Source organism: Uranotaenia lowii, chromosome 3 (assembly GCF_029784155.1).
Source record: "Uranotaenia lowii strain MFRU-FL chromosome 3, ASM2978415v1, whole genome shotgun sequence".
NCBI classification, from domain to species: domain Eukaryota; kingdom Metazoa; phylum Arthropoda; class Insecta; order Diptera; family Culicidae; genus Uranotaenia; species Uranotaenia lowii.
This window is the reverse complement of record NC_073693.1, coordinates 111,183,091-111,198,934: the sequence shown is the minus strand read 5'-3', so window position 1 is coordinate 111,198,934 and position 15,844 is coordinate 111,183,091. Positions and strand designations below refer to the sequence as shown.

The window sequence follows — 15,844 nt, the reverse complement described above, 5'->3', positions numbered from 1 at the left end:
TCGACTTTTCTACGAGAAATTCGGATGTTTTCTTTGAAAAAGGTCTTAAAATATGTGGATTTGTATTGAAAACTTACCAACTTTATTAAATCATTTGGCAAGGAACCCACGAGAACCCACCGACATTTTTTTCATGCATTTAGAACATAATCACAGCTGTCACTTCTCGAAAAATGAGGTGCGCCAAACTGCTCGCAAGCAAGTTATTGAAATTTGAAAAATGTATAATTTTAACCAATTTTTTGCAATTTTGACAGAAAAAATCGGCGAAACGAATAAGTTTTCCACTAGAATATCTCATTTAAGTCTATTCCAATTGAATACTGTGGAAATTTGAGGTATTGTATAGCTAAACACAAAAATAGGTGAAAAAAACCATTTTTTTGCAAGGTTTCCTTAAATTATTATTTTTGCAAGTTAAGTACACAACATAGAGCTTAACAATGTTCTACAAAGTTGATGTTAAAGGTATAATGAACAACTTTGTACAAGAAACCATGCCTGTATCTTGCTTCTGTGAAAAGTTAGATTTTGGTGCCACCTTGCGGAGAAAAATAGAACTAATTCAAATCCATCAATAGATAGCGCAAATATAGCCGAGTAACTTTGTCGAAGACACCAATGAGCTACAACGAAGCCTCTGGCCTGCAGTCAGTTTTGACCGCAAAAGTGTGGTTCCTGGCCCACTGTGCGACATAAAGGGAGTGCAATTGAGCAGACATATATTCGCAACCCGACTAAGTCCACAAAGAACCATTCTTTGAATCATTCGATTTACATGGAAGATTCGATTGCTGCATCGTTTACTCGATAGTTACTCTGATCGTATTTTGGACCACAATGTTTCTATTTCGGACCTCCATCAGAACCAAATATGTACCCGGTCCAAAGTAAGTTCGTTACCCCAATAGAAAATATCAACATTTGTTAAAAGCATACCAACCTAAAATTAGAAGCCTCAATGATCTGAACTTCCTTGTAAGTAGAGGGTGTTCAATAAATTCGAATACAAACTAAACAATTTCTATTTTCAATTTCGACTCACTGTCATAAACATCTTGTACTAGCTATCAATTCTCACTGCTTTTCCTGTCAACGCAGATGCCTTCATTATCTTAGGATGATTTCTTTATTCACCCCTGTCCGTACTTCAAAATAGTTGATCCGTGCTTGAACAAAAGTTTGGTATGTGGTGAACATGCTTCTTAAAAATTTCTACCAGCTCATTTTTAACAACCGTAGTTTTCTGCTAATCTACTTCTGTCCATCTATAATTTTCAAATCTGAAATGTTCTCACTATGAGAACATAACATTTACCGATAAGGCCGTAAGAAAATAATGTCGTTGAGAATAGCTTCGGGCAAAACCCGGTCAGTTTTTTATTGAATCCGGGAATCCGGGCCGGGCCGTGCCAAACTTGTCCTGATGTTTTTTTTTTTTTTTATTTTCGGACAAGCTCGAATAAAACCAGGCAATCTGGAATGCTTACTTTAGACGGGATTTATATTTTTTTCTTATCTGGCTAGCATATGAAGCATTTTTCAAAAAAAAAAAAAATACAGATTTCTAATGCTTCAATACAAAATGTTAATTTTTCGTAATTCGTTACAGTTTTCTCAAGTTTTAAAGCTTCTTTAAGTTAAAGTTTTTGACATTTGCTTGTCAAACAGTGAACATTAATAAAGATTGCTAGATAAGCATATTTTGAAATATTCTGTGTCACAGTAAATTAGAATAATGGTTCGCTTAGGTTTCATGCTGATTTCAACAAACCACGTCAAAAGGTTGAGTAGTTTTTCTTTCTATTTTCTTCAATTGAATGAAATAGTCATTTTCATAAAAAAAAATGCAAAACGATCAAATCAAAAATTTTTTTTAAAAATCGATTGAATTTATCAGTTTGCGTGAGAGTCATTTCAATTATTATTTCAGATAACAGAGAGACAAATTTTAATGTAAATGCTGGCATAAGTAATTTATTTTGTTGCTTATTAACACTACATTCCTAAATACTAGTGAACCTTCATATAAGAGAAGCGACATCTGATCCCTCTTAAAATAAAATATGTGGCAACATCGCCGAAGTCTTGTACAAAAAAATCCCCAGCACTGTTTTCTGGCTCAATGTTCAAGCTCTAAAGTGAACGCTCCTTCAATGCAACAAAACGACATTGAACTCGATGCCCGAAGGATCGCGATAAACGGTATGAATGACTTGAATTTCGTTAATAATCAGCTAGTTTTCTAACTAGAAACACGATTCACCAAAGCATTGACAAAAATTGCAACTAATCATAAATTCATATGACCAGCTAAAAAATTATCTGTTTGAACTATAACAACAATCACAATACCTTCCTTGGTTGAGTTTTCAATAATAAAGGTAAAAGCTCTGCGACAAAATGCTCGGATCGATTGGAATCGATTTTGACAGTTCTTTTGCTCGATTGGAATTTTGTGTTTCAGATGTCACTTCTCTTATATACAGGTTCACTACTAAATACCATGTCCCATGTACCAATCTATTCAATATTCTTCACAGAAAAAAAATAATGAATATCACGTGTCATTTAAAACGAAGGCCTGTAAAATAAAACGGCCCGTAACTGAAAAAACGTGTAACTTTGAATGCATTCATTTGAAAAATAAGAGACAACGCTATAATATTACAGTAATTGTCCTGTAACAAAAAGGAGCATGACATTTGCCGTAATTTTACAGGTCGAAAAAATATTACGTGCTGTTTATGACGTGTCGAACAATAATTTTCAGTTGAACATAAAGCAATTTACGTTCGTCTGGCATCCCAGTTAGGCAACAAAAGAGAAACGTCAAAATGAGCGCGGGCGACGGCGGCCGGCAGCTTGTTTTATTTTTTTCGATTCTGTTTTGTTTTGTTCTGTAGCTGCAGCAGCAGCAATTCCTCTAGTAACAAAATCCTCCTCCCGCAAAGCAGTGCATCATCTCAGATCAAGAAACGGTTCCATGTTGCAGTTCTTAGGGTAAGATTTATTTTCTTAGTTTTATAATTCACAGAAAACTGATTTAACCGATCTATATCGTTCGTACATTCTTTTTGCAGCAGTACCGGCCAAGTCTGCCCCGGTTTCTGTACATCGGTATCCGCGGAGATGGCGAGGAGGAGACATTTAACGATGAGTCTTCACATATACGGTTGGAACAATTTTCCCGGTACCGAGGTTCTGCATCGCAACTAGTTTACCGGAAGCTAGAATCTTGGCTCGTTTGAGGCATTAGTGCAGTATCAGATCGCTTCCCAGGTGAGTTTTTTTTAATTAGGCTACTCAATTTAATAATACGAATAGATTTTTGCCAAAACAATTATATTGTGCACGGTTTGCTTCATTGCTATGCTGTAAATACAATTTGAAACAAATTAAGCGATGAAGCATCAACATTCAATATCTGGTCTTCATTTTCTTTTTTTCAGCAGCCGCACTGTCCTAATTGATCATTTCCAACCAAGATGACTTCCTCGGAAAGTGTTTCGCGTTTGGACTCCGGATAACAAGGCTTTCGTCACCCGATTAGCAAAAAGTCGATGGATAAAACCGATTTTAGTGGCTGCTACAAGGATAGTCAGAAGAAAGTGCTTGAAATTGTGTTTCCAAATTTTAAGAAAAAGTATATTGCAGTTTCATTTAAATACATAAGAAATTTTTCAACATATAGGTAATAAAATATAGAAAAATCAAACAGAATGTCTAATTATTTTAAAATTTCTGAAAAATTGACGAAATCAAAGTGAATAAATAGATGAAAAAACATTACAGGTCTGTAATTTTAAAGAGAGGTTTGTTGGATATGCGCACTGAAAATTGAAGGCCCTTGAATTTTTTTTACGACCTGTAAAATTACGGTAAATGTCCTGCTCCTTTTTGTTACAGGATATTTACTGTAATTTTACAGCAAATAATTTTTGCTGTGTTGGATAATAATTGTTACGCTTCTCCACATGATTTCTTTCTAAGTCGTTGAAAATCAAGTCGAGAATAAGTTTCATATCTATGTTTTAAATTGTATTGCAACAATTGAATTGATAAAAAAAATAATGCAGATGTGAAGTGAAAATTAACCAAAACCTCTTTTTTGTGAATAATCATTAAAAAATTAAATTCCTAATTGTTCGTCATTTCTGGATTGTGAAACGCCAAAACCTCACCGCCCCTTAGCCTTTTCAACGACCTCGAAAATTCAAAATTGGGCTCACAGTCTTCTTGAAAGATGTCAACGCCATTCTAGGGAGACGATAGGGATCTCTTGGAATCACAGAATTAAGAAGATGCATATTAATTTTAGAACCATCCAATCGTTTAAAGAGGATATCAGCTCACATTTTTCATCAAATATTTTATTAAGAAATTTTCTTCTATTTCTTTGATCTTTCCACCTTTCAGCCTATCTATTTTAAAATCATAATTCGCCGTCATGCCAAAAATACAATGAAAAATATTAAAAAATAGAAAGCTGATAGCTGATAAACTAACAAACCTAGCTAAATACTAAAATCTTATTTTGAATCTTTTGACTTAATTTTATCCGATGAAGGATAGAGATTATGCCATGGTTTTCTATTTTCAGATATACAATGCTTTAGAAAAAAAACTGAAATTTTTAGAAAATTTAATTGAAACAAAAACATATATTTTTAACATAAAAAATGGGAGTTTTGAAAATTTTAACTACAAATTTATTGAAGATCGCTATACATTTTGCTTTAAAATGATTTAAAAATGCATTTTCTTCTTCTTTCTGCATTCTTTGAAATTTCGTCAAATTCCTGAATTGCCGTTGAATTGAAAAAAAGAACACTTAGGTTATTTTTTCTAAGAATTAAAAATTACCTGAAATCATCGAGAAAGTATACCATTGCTTCAAAACCTTTATTTTTTATTAACATTTGTAACATTTTACAGTTTTTTTTTCATAAATAGAGCACAAATTTATTAAACGAATTTTTACCAATTTTCAGCTGGATTCTCAGAAATGAAAGCTGGTAGAATGAAATTCAATGCATCATTCAGTTCAACACACCCAAACCAGTCATAACCATATGTTGCTGCATCTCTGAAAATGTGAATGTTATTGCCTTTTGATATCAGAATAATATCTCAAAAATTATTTTAAATAAAATTGGAAATAATGTGTCCATCAAGACATAGAAAAAACTTTTTTCATACATTCTCTGTAGTAAATTTCTTACTATTCGAAACAAAGGCGAAAAATTCATTTCGTTCAATCCAGGTCAAATAAAGGTAAAATTTTTGGATTAGAAGTTGAAATTAAAAAGGCAATCAATGAAAGTAGTGTTCCAAATGCGCCAGTCATCAGGATCTCAAATAATAATTTTAATTCAGAATTAAATTTTAATTCAGAATAAAAATTCATCGACCAAAATTCAAAATGAAAAACGAACTTGAGAATTAATAAAAACAACACGAACCGAGAATTCACTATTCAGACAAGTATACCAGAATAATACGAAAATATCAAAGTTTTAAAATAAGTTTTAAATTCAACGCAATGGTTTTAAAAATTATCTCAAATATTTGCATTTTCGAACGTAAAGTTGCAAATGAGAATCATCCAAATTTCGTTGTGTTAATCTTGCGCTTAGTATGAAGTGTTTTATGTTCTTTCATTTAATGAAATTATAATGAGAAATTCCTTAATGAGAATGGTTTTATAAGCCGATTTTTGACAATTTCGAAAATTGATCCAAACTTAAGAGGCATAAACTAAAGATGGATCAGTGTTTCAGTTGTACGTAAACGAAATTGTGAAAAAAATCGTAATGTGTGCCCAACAGACCTCTTGTATACATATGTGTAGCACGTACGATACTAAAAATAACTAGGTTTTTTCATTTTCTTAAAATTTAGGCGACATATCGAGGCCGTCTCAGAAAATGGAAAGTTTTTGGTAGAATAAAGGGAGCGAAACAAACCCTAACTAAAGTTTTTTTTAAGTCAAATTGAAGTCCCTTTTGAATTGCTCAGCCTTGTTCTAAAAATTCACTGTTCGATGTTCCAAAACGTCGCATTTTAGCATACAAACGTCAACCGATTTGGCTGTCACTATTTTCCCGCGCTCGCAAGATTTTCCAAGCGCCAGATACACAAATACACTGGAGAAACACTCGAGTATACAAACGAGCTGCCACATGTTTTCTGATGCAAAGCATGAATGAAACTGAAAAAGCTTTGGAACCGTACCAACACCAATGAATAAACAGGACACATGAGAGAATGAGAGAAACTGCTCACGAAAAGCTTCTTCCCAACTCAGAGGGAGCATGGAAAAAGGGAAATTCGGACAGGTCGGAAAATTTGCTCCTTGCCGCGGTGTCAGAAGTCGAAGCACCTTCGGTGAGGTCGGTTCCGCCTTTTTTCGATCCGTGCATGGTTCGTGGGGTTCGGTTTTTCCGGTGGAGGATTTTTTTTCCTCGCTGTATTAGCACCCATTTTCCTGGGGTTGAAAAACGCCTGGTTTTGGGACGGGTCAGGCGTCTCCTTTTTCCTAGTCCTCCGATATTGTGTTTCCCAAGTGTGTTGTGTTGTTCATTCTAACAAAATAGAAGGATGAAGGCGACGATTGGGATTTGAAGTTTTATGACGGCGACGGGTGGAGTTTTAGTGCAATTGGAACCCCATTATATTAGACCAACTGTCCAACCCGAGTACCCGATAGTGAGCTCTCGAAGAATTCAGGTTATTCGTGGGGCTGGGAGTGAGTTTAATTTTCCTGAATGAATCTCTGCATCCCCCTGGAAGGTGTCCAGAATAAGTTTTTTTCTCCCCATCTAGGCTTCTGCCCTATGGGAGCATAAAAGTTGAGTCATTTAGCTTTTTCAACGCCCACAAACCGAATGTTGGATTCAAAAAACGAGGACTACGATGGCCTGGATAGTTGGCATTCTACCGAGTGGGGAGAAAAGTCCCGCTGCAATCGGAATGAAGTGAGCATTTTTCACCAAATGTTTCCGTCGATTTAGGGTGGGGACTTTGAATGTGCGTGGTTTATGAAAAATGCACCAATGGATACCTGCGTTCTTTAAGCGTGATAAAAAAAAAAGTGAAGCTAGTATCTTCAGTAACCGAAAATCCGTATCAAATCCAAAGAAGATCAAGACATTGTGAAGAAGCAACTACACCAAACCAAACCAAAAAGTGGGCGGAAAACCGCGTTGGAATGGAAAACTACAACCGCAGTGTTTTTGGGTGCCCCAAATCAGAAAACCATCACTCTCTTCTTCTCGTTGTTGTGTTCAATCCGAGACGAAAGTGTACGCTAATTGATAGATTATGCTGCTCCACGTCCTACAGCTTGAGAGCATTCCCTTAGAAGAATCTACTAGAGAGGATTATCACTACGGAACGGGTGGCCAAATAACCGGGGAAGGCTTTCTTTCTTTATTTTTCGTGTCGATGAAAAAATAATGAAAATACAAGAGAGTGATGAACTCGCCTTTCGAAAAAAGGAAAGGAAAACAGCAGTGAGATGCTTGGGAAGCGCGTTATTACAAACTTGGCCGATGGGGTTGTTGGCTTAGTAGCAGAAGCGGCAGCAAAAGAAGCGAAAAGTTAAGAGGAAGGTGAATGTTCGTGGTGGGAGGGTATTCGTTGGATCATGTCAGAAACGGCAAAAACAGTAAAAGCAGCAGGACCAGCTTCAGCGCAGAGTGTAGTGCAGTGTGCGTAGAAAATCTCATTCAAAAAGGGAAAATCCAAAACGCTGCTACTGAAGCTACACGAAGGAACAGGAGGAGACAGAGATGCCAGTACAATATTTGGTTGGAACTTAAAAATCAGGATAACATTTCGTTCAGGTTGGTAAAAAGATAAATCCATGTGATGAAATTTACGCTACAATAACTTATATAGAAAAGTCCAATATCTAAAACGTTTTGAAGCCGATTTTTTTCTAGTATACAAAGCATTGATTTCCAAATCATGTTTAAAATACTATTTATCTGGATATTTTCACTTTTTCTATATTAACAAAATCTGTTTGAATTTGAAATTCCAGAACTTGAACTGAGAGGTCCGTTTCAGCTTTGATTTTCGGCTAGAGAGTAGAAAGCCCACTGCAATCAGTCGATGAAATCATTGTTGTGAAGGTATGGAACAGTAAAATAACGATTTAGGCGTCGATAACTCATACGATACATAAAGTTGTTGTACAATCTCATCTAAGTCACTCGTCAGTCAAAAGTGCTGACATAACCAACCCCCTGACAACTTGGCAGTTTAGTGGAGTTTCGTGTGGTTTTTTTTAAAATCGCAGATATCGGATGTGTACCGATTTTTTACATGCTTTTCTAGTCATGCATGTGAAAAGGGAACATCATCAAATTTGGTCCAAATTTGATCATGTGCTCATATTTGGGGATGGCAGACTAGGTAGTTCTTCTTGCGAGCAAAAATCTATAACTTCTTTTCTTTCCAGTTTGATTTAGCCAAAACTATTATTCTCATTCGATATTCCAAGGCCGTAGAAAGAACTGACTCATGGAGGAGGGGTTTGAGGACCTATTTTTTTCTGACATTTTTGCTCAAACCGTGCATGAATAAAACATTTTTTTTCGTGTTAAATAGAAACTTAAAAGATCCCTGAATTAGTCAAATGATGATAAGGTCAAATGATGATTAGTCAAATGATGATAAGGATAAGGATAAGGATTTAATAACAAAATAGAAAAGTTACTTTCATCGATGGTTGAAATCATAAAAATTGCATTAAAATCTGGTGAGCTAAGCTTATAATTGCCAGAAGTTCTCCCGCACATATCCGGGTTGCGCAAATTTGGGCTTTTTTATTTACAACCTAGCAAAATTCAGGCATTCTATTTAAAAAATTTCAAACCAAAATCCGGGAAATATCCAGGAAAATTTGACAAGCATAATTTCGCTTATTTGATTAAAACTTACAATAAGTTTATTTTAAGAAAGCCTTAAATTTCTTAAAAATATTAAAAATAAATCCAGTTTTAAAAAGTTAAAGTAAAATATTAAATTTATGTAAACTCGATCTTAGTTCAAGATTTTAGATTGATTCTTGAAAAAACTGCAATACTAATAATGTTGAACAATACACCAAAACGTTTTGAGTTCCCTGTACTTCTTTGAGAGAAGATACATGTGTCTCTATCATCAATTAGTTTTAATTAAAAATTACTTCCTGTGGATGGTTTTTTTTAATAAGTTTGTCATAAGACAAAACTTGCAGAAGAACCCGTATTCTACTTCATTTTTACCAAATCATACATTTTTCCGAAAATCTCCATACAAATTTCAAATCCTTTGCGCCAGCTCGTGCTTCTGCCAAAAGACCTGAAACTTTCAGAAAGTCCTTTTTTCACCTAAATGCAACAATCTAGGGGTTGCCTCGTGGAATATAAGGATTTTTTTTGTTATGGGCCAGTCTGGTGTGACACGTGCTCGTAACGGATAATTGACAAATCTAACACAGGAATTGAGTGCTACCCGAGCGAAAATGTGAATTTTGCAGTATTTCAGAACATTTGATAAATCATTTATATACATCGTAAAGAAAATCGGATCCAATATAGAACCTGGGGGTACCCCTGATGTGATTGGTGAGAAAATAGAGTATCGTTTAATATTGAACACTTACTGAAATCGATTAGTAAAATATGATCTGATTAAACTGATCGCGGAAGTTGAAATTCCAAAATCATTGGAAAAAATTTTATGTAAAACCCTTTGGCTTATGCAATTGAAAGCTTTCAAAAAGTCTAATAAAATCAGGATAACCGATTGGGATTTATCAAGTTCAACTCTTAGGTAACACATTTATCATTGCAGTTATGGTGGTATGGATTTGGGGATATCCAGATTGAAAATTACTAATTTGTATGTTTTCCATAAAGTAACTGCTGATTTGATTCTTTAAAAAAAATTTAAACATTTTCGATAGCCCGCTTAGAATGCGAATTGGTCACAACCCAGACAACCAGAAGTCATATTTTATTTTACAGATTATATCGTATAGAATGTTATTTAAACTCATTTTCGTATATCTGCACATACAATGTGCGGCCCATGCATTTTCTTTATCGTATTTGAATACATTGCATGATTTTATTACGACAATACAATCCAAATCAAGAAATTGTGTGCTAATGTACCTATATGGACTCCAAAATAATACGTATATACTGGTTTTGCTGCAATATATACGATATGTTTACACGTATATTTTCACGTATGTTTGTGTTGCAAATTCGCAATACCTACCAAATGGTTGTCTGGGACGATGATCAGCCATGATTGATAGATTTTGTCGTGCTATACATAAAATTATTCGAAGTTAAGATTTTTTTTAACATGAAATACGAATTATATTATCATAACAACCAGGTGTTAGATCATAACAGAAAGAAAATAAGGTCGCAACTTTGCTTGCCACTTGGAGATATATGCAATAAAATCGTTTATAACTGCATTGATTCGTAATAATGTGCATGCAATCGTATAGCTACGCAAATTAATTCGCATGTCTGATTTTCGTAAAACGTATTTGCTGGCAATTGTAAAAGAATACAAATAAGTTCAATAAAATTGTTTATGATAATACGAGATCGATGATTAGACTCGTATTTAAGGAGGCTTCAAAATGCTGATCTATTTTTAGATCATCGATGACGTGTTCTACGATTTAAAAGATTTTAGTTACAGAAATATACGATTTGCTTTTGGTTTAATGCCTTTGAAGCAAATCCTCTTGAATTTATATATTCCAGATAGCGTCGAGGAACCATCATGAGCTGCAGATCGAATCGTCAGGGGATCAAGTCCCGGTACTAACAATAACTTCATGAACGTGGAAAAAAATCAGCAAACAGGCAAATAATAAATTTGTACGATATAAACTTGAATTTGACAGCAAAAAAAGCATTTCTTTGAAATAATCTTATTTTTATTATTTTTGGGAATGAATAAACCAATTGGTTTAAAATACAAAAAAAATTTTAATCTTATTTTTATTCAACTGACGGAAAATGAGAGCCCTGCACTCAAGTCGCAAAAGACGACCAAATAAGTCGTCAAACTTTCCATATTGTTACGAAAAATGTCGTATATTACAACCTCAATCATCTATATGATGATGTAAATTGTCATAGTATATTCCAAAAAGAATCAGGGTAGTCGTAAATGATGCGCATGACAAGTCGTGCAAATCGTAATTTAATACAATCCAAATCAAGAATATGTTTGCTAATGTACCTATATGGCCTCCAAAATGATACGTATATACTGGTTTTGCTACATTATATACGATATGTCTACACGTATATATGCACGTATATTTGCGTTGCAAATTCGAAATACCCACCAAATGGTTGTCTGGGAAATTTTTCTCTATGTGAAACTTTTTAATTTTTTACAATCCAGTTTTGCACAAACCAGATTTCGATAGAATAGACAAATGCTTTACTTTTATTTTCATTTTTCTTAGGGTTTTTAAATGGAAGCTCCGGCGAGATACGAACTCAACAGATACATGAACATTAATACATTGTATACTCGAGCAGACGTATTTGCCAAATTATACATTATTTAGCTATCAAGCCTTTAGTAAAAAATGAGGTATAATTTTAACCAAATAATGGTGCCAAAATTTGGGTCTAACTTTTCATAAAGGTACCGATACAGCAATTACATCAACTGTAGGTTTCACTGAAACCTTAATGATACCAAGATTAACAACCCTCTCAAAACGCGTTTTGAGAGCACAGTGAAGCCAGTTTTTGGTTTCGATAATATACATCAAAAATTTGGCAAAATTACTTTGAAAAGGCTGTTTTCACGAGGTGTCGATGAGCTTTGAACACATCTAAAATTTGGCATGACTGTGTAATCTGTGTGAGAAGATAGAGCAATATTGGGACATTGTTTCACCGTTATTTGGGCAAATTGTTACCAAATTTAGCTAAAAAAAGCATGACAGCAGTATTTGGTAAAATTTCATCATTATTTTAGGTTTCATTGAATCCTTCATGATTCCTTGTGGCCGCTTTTTGTTTCTAATTGCTACAACAATCTGGCTGCGTTTTGCCTTCAAAACTCATTTTAAAAGGATGGCTACAAGAAGTTCATTTGTTTGGAATGAATATTAACTATGGAATAGTATTAACTATGGAATGGAATAGTTTGTTGCCAGCGCAGCGCAGTCCACTATCCAGTCAATAACTCTGTAGATTTTCAGGTCATCAGCATATAGCAGTCTTGAAGACTTGAGAAATGTTGCCTGCTCATTTTGTTTTATTAGTTGATCACCCAGATGTTAAATCCTTTTTACGGATTGCATTCCAAGGAACGGCGAGCCACCGCGTCTCTCCAGTATGCTACTCTGGGTCCATGGGTGCAATTGATTGAGTCTAGATGCTAAGTACCCCTGCGCCATAAAGCCCACCTGGGGTCTCTGGCCATAATTCCCATTCGGACCTGCAACGAAGGCTGTACCCGTGAAGGGAGACCAAGTCCGCGCTTAAGCTCTCATCGACTTATTCGGTTTCAAGTCAAAACTCTAGCAAATATACCCTACCTCTTGTTACGATTATAGACTAAGGACCTCTCCTCTGACGACATGAGGCCTTTGCTCGTAACTCGTGTGGTGCTCTTCCATTTTTCTTCACCAATTTATTTTTAAAATTGTTCTTCACGAAATCACGACACCGAAATATATGGTTACACTTGAGCATCCGTTGTCACCAAAATTACTCAACTGAATGACGAGATTTCAAACCGTTCCGAGAGTTCAGCAGTTGTCTTTCTCACAATGAGTGTATCTCTCACGGAACCCCCGTAGCGTTTTGCTTTTCCCATATGGTGCTTTTGAGGAATAATTCTTTTCGAGACATAAGAATCGGAAGGGTGTATCTATATATGATATATTTTATTGACTTGTGTTTGTCAGCAAATAACAAACAAATATATATATATATTTTTTTTATTCATTCAATCGTAAATGTTATTATTTATCAATTAACTTCCATTATTTCCTACATTGCCCTCCTTCTCTACCTTTATCAGCACGGTACATTTTAGAAACTTTTGTTAGTTTTGATATATAAAAAGAGCAAACATTTGAATTTTATGGCCAAGTTTATTGTAGTGTTTTTATATTCAAATCCGGTCTGAACGACCTGTCCCCTTTTTGTTCAGTGAAAAAAAAAACCAGTGGAAATCAGTTTCAAACAAATTCGATTGAACACTCCTATTCGATATTTCATCGCACGCTTACTGACGCCGGAAAGCAATCAAAACAAAATAAAAAATGAATGTGATAAGTTGCATCATAAATTTGTTTTCTGTTATTCGAATTGTAGAAGGTATGTTATTCGGGTGCCTAAAATTACAGAATAAAGGATACAGTAACAAGATAGAACGTAGTGTGATAGTCACAAATTGTTAAAGGGGAAAAAACACTGGTACATACTCACTTGTTTAATGACCTCGCTTAAGCAAATCTTTTTGTGTTTGTTTCAGTGAAATACTGCATAGACATAATTGTCATCAAATCGTTGTGGTTTTCTGATCCTTTCCCTGCACCTTAGGGAACTAGTACCAGTTTCTTCCGGTTGTTCCATTACAATGTCGGATTCTAAGACCGGTGTATCACGCGGTAAGTCGGTGTTAAAATTTACTTTTGAATTGTTCTCCAATTCCGGTTTGTTCATCTCAATCTTTTTTAGATCTTGGACATTCCTGCTATACTGTACGCCATTCGAACTCATGACGGCTACTTTTGGACCGTTTCTTGCAATTACTCGGTAATATTCTGATGAGAAGGTTGGGTCAGTTTTATACTTTTTATACTGCGCCATCAACACTTTGTCGCCTACATTAATGTCCGATAATTTTGCACCCCTAGAAGTGTCAGCGTATATCTTACTAGACAGTTTTGATTCCGAATCTTTTTCGCGAATGTCTATTCTATCCAAAGGTTTATCAACGGTCCTACTCCACAAAACTGGAAAGGTCCCTCGATATTTCCACCCTACCATCAACTCAAAGGGTGTGACCTTGAGCCTCGCGTGTGGAATAAGTGTATTGTGGTTATGAACAAACTTCTCCAAAGACGTGCGCCAGTTCAAACCTTCTACTTTACTTGCAGCTACCGCTTTAATTATGGCTTGGTTTTGCCGTTCAACCGCTCCATTTGATTGAGGGCTTAGTGGAATTGATTTTCTTACTTTTATGCCTTTATCTTCCCAAAAATCACAGAAGGGAGAACCTTGGAAAGGAGGGCCGTTGTCGCTTTGAATGATTCTTGGTAAGCCCCACGTTTTGAAAATTTCACATAGAGCAGTATTAGTAGATTGTGTGTCTTTGCTTCGCATTTCCACTACAGATAAATACCTCGAATATGTGTCTACAGTAACGAGAAACTCACCCGAACCACAACCAGGAAGCGAAAGGAAATCGATCTGGAGTATCTCCCACGGACCATCTGGCAAATTTCTAGAGCAAAGTGGAACTGGTGGATTTTTTTTGGATAACAAGTTACATGTATTGCATCCCTTTACAAATTTTTCAGCTGCTTGGGCTAGCCCTGGCCACCAAAAATATTCTCGTAGAATACGTTTAAGAGCCACCTCCCCAATGTGTCCTCCATGCGCTGACTTCATTGCTTTTAGACGTAGGCTATCTGGCAGAACAATTTTGTCGTCTTTAAATAGCATATTCCCTAGCCGATGAAGACTGTTTCTTTGGCTTTCGTATTTTTTCAACATGGGAGACCAATATCCGCTTTCCAATGATTTTATTACTCCTTGTAGTTCTATATTATTTTCGACATGTTTCTCGATGTCTTCCCAAGTTATCTCCATCGAACATGCATCCAATGCATAGAGGAAGTGATCTGTGTTATCGTCTTCAAAGGGCTCAGCGTGCTGTGTTTCTTGGATTAGTCTGGATAATGCGTCTGCAGCATTGTCTTCTCCAGCCACCCTCTCCATTTTAAAATTGTAGGGTTGCAACCTAAGTGCCCAAGATTCAGCTCTTGTCGTAGCCCTTTTTCCGATTCGGTGAACACCATTAAAAATAAATTGGTTCGCTTCGGCATCAGTTCTTACCACGAACGGTTGGCCGATCAAGTAAAAGGAAAAGCGTTCGATACCCCACACCACAGCGAGTGCTTCTTTCTGTGTGTGGGGATACTTTTTTTCTGTCAATGTGAGAGCTTTTGATGCACACGCTATGATTCTAGGTGTGTTTACACTGTCGTACTGGACCATTACAGCACCCAATCCTATAGGTGAAGCATCCACAAAAAGCTCTATTCTGTCGTTTGCATTATAATAACCGAGCTTTTTAATAGCGTTAAGAGCTTCTTTTCGTAGGAACTCAAATTCCGTATCTTCTTGCTCATTCCAATAAAATTTGTCGGAATTGGACAAGGCTCGTAATCGCTCTGTTTTCGAGGCTCGATGCATTATAAATTTGTCCATATACGTTATAAGGCCTAAGAAGCTTTTTACTTCCGAACAATTCATTGGTCTCCTGAAGTTTCTTATCGCTTCAAGTTTTCCATCTTCAATCTCCCACCCTGTGGGCGTCAAGGTGAACCCTAAAAATTTCACTGACTGACTGCAGAAAATACTTTTACCATAATTGATTTTAACATTATGCTCTGCGAGCCTCGCCTGAGCTTTGGAAAGGTTTCTGTCGTGCTCCTCTTTGGTTTTCCCGTACACAAGAATGTCATCAAGATAGTTTCTGCAACCTTCACATCCTTCGAGGATTATTCTTTGTAAGACCTCCTGAAATATGTCAGGCGCGTTGCACATTCCAA

At 35.7% G+C, this 15,844-nt stretch overlaps 1 protein-coding gene across 4 annotated transcripts in view; it reads left to right on the top strand.

Annotated features, from left to right (window-relative positions):
- The first annotated feature begins 6,384 nt into the window (after positions 1 to 6,384).
- The window catches only part of LOC129757732 (uncharacterized), a 327,981-nt gene continuing 318,521 nt past the window's right edge, over positions 6,385 to 15,844 (top strand). For 2 of the 4 annotated variants that reach the window (XM_055755021.1, XM_055755018.1), the window contains exon 1: positions 6,385 to 7,850. The gene's annotated coding sequence lies outside the window, so the exon portion shown is untranslated. The remainder of the gene's footprint in view (positions 7,851 to 15,844) is intronic. The other 2 variants (XM_055755020.1, XM_055755019.1) reach the window with 2 other exon arrangements.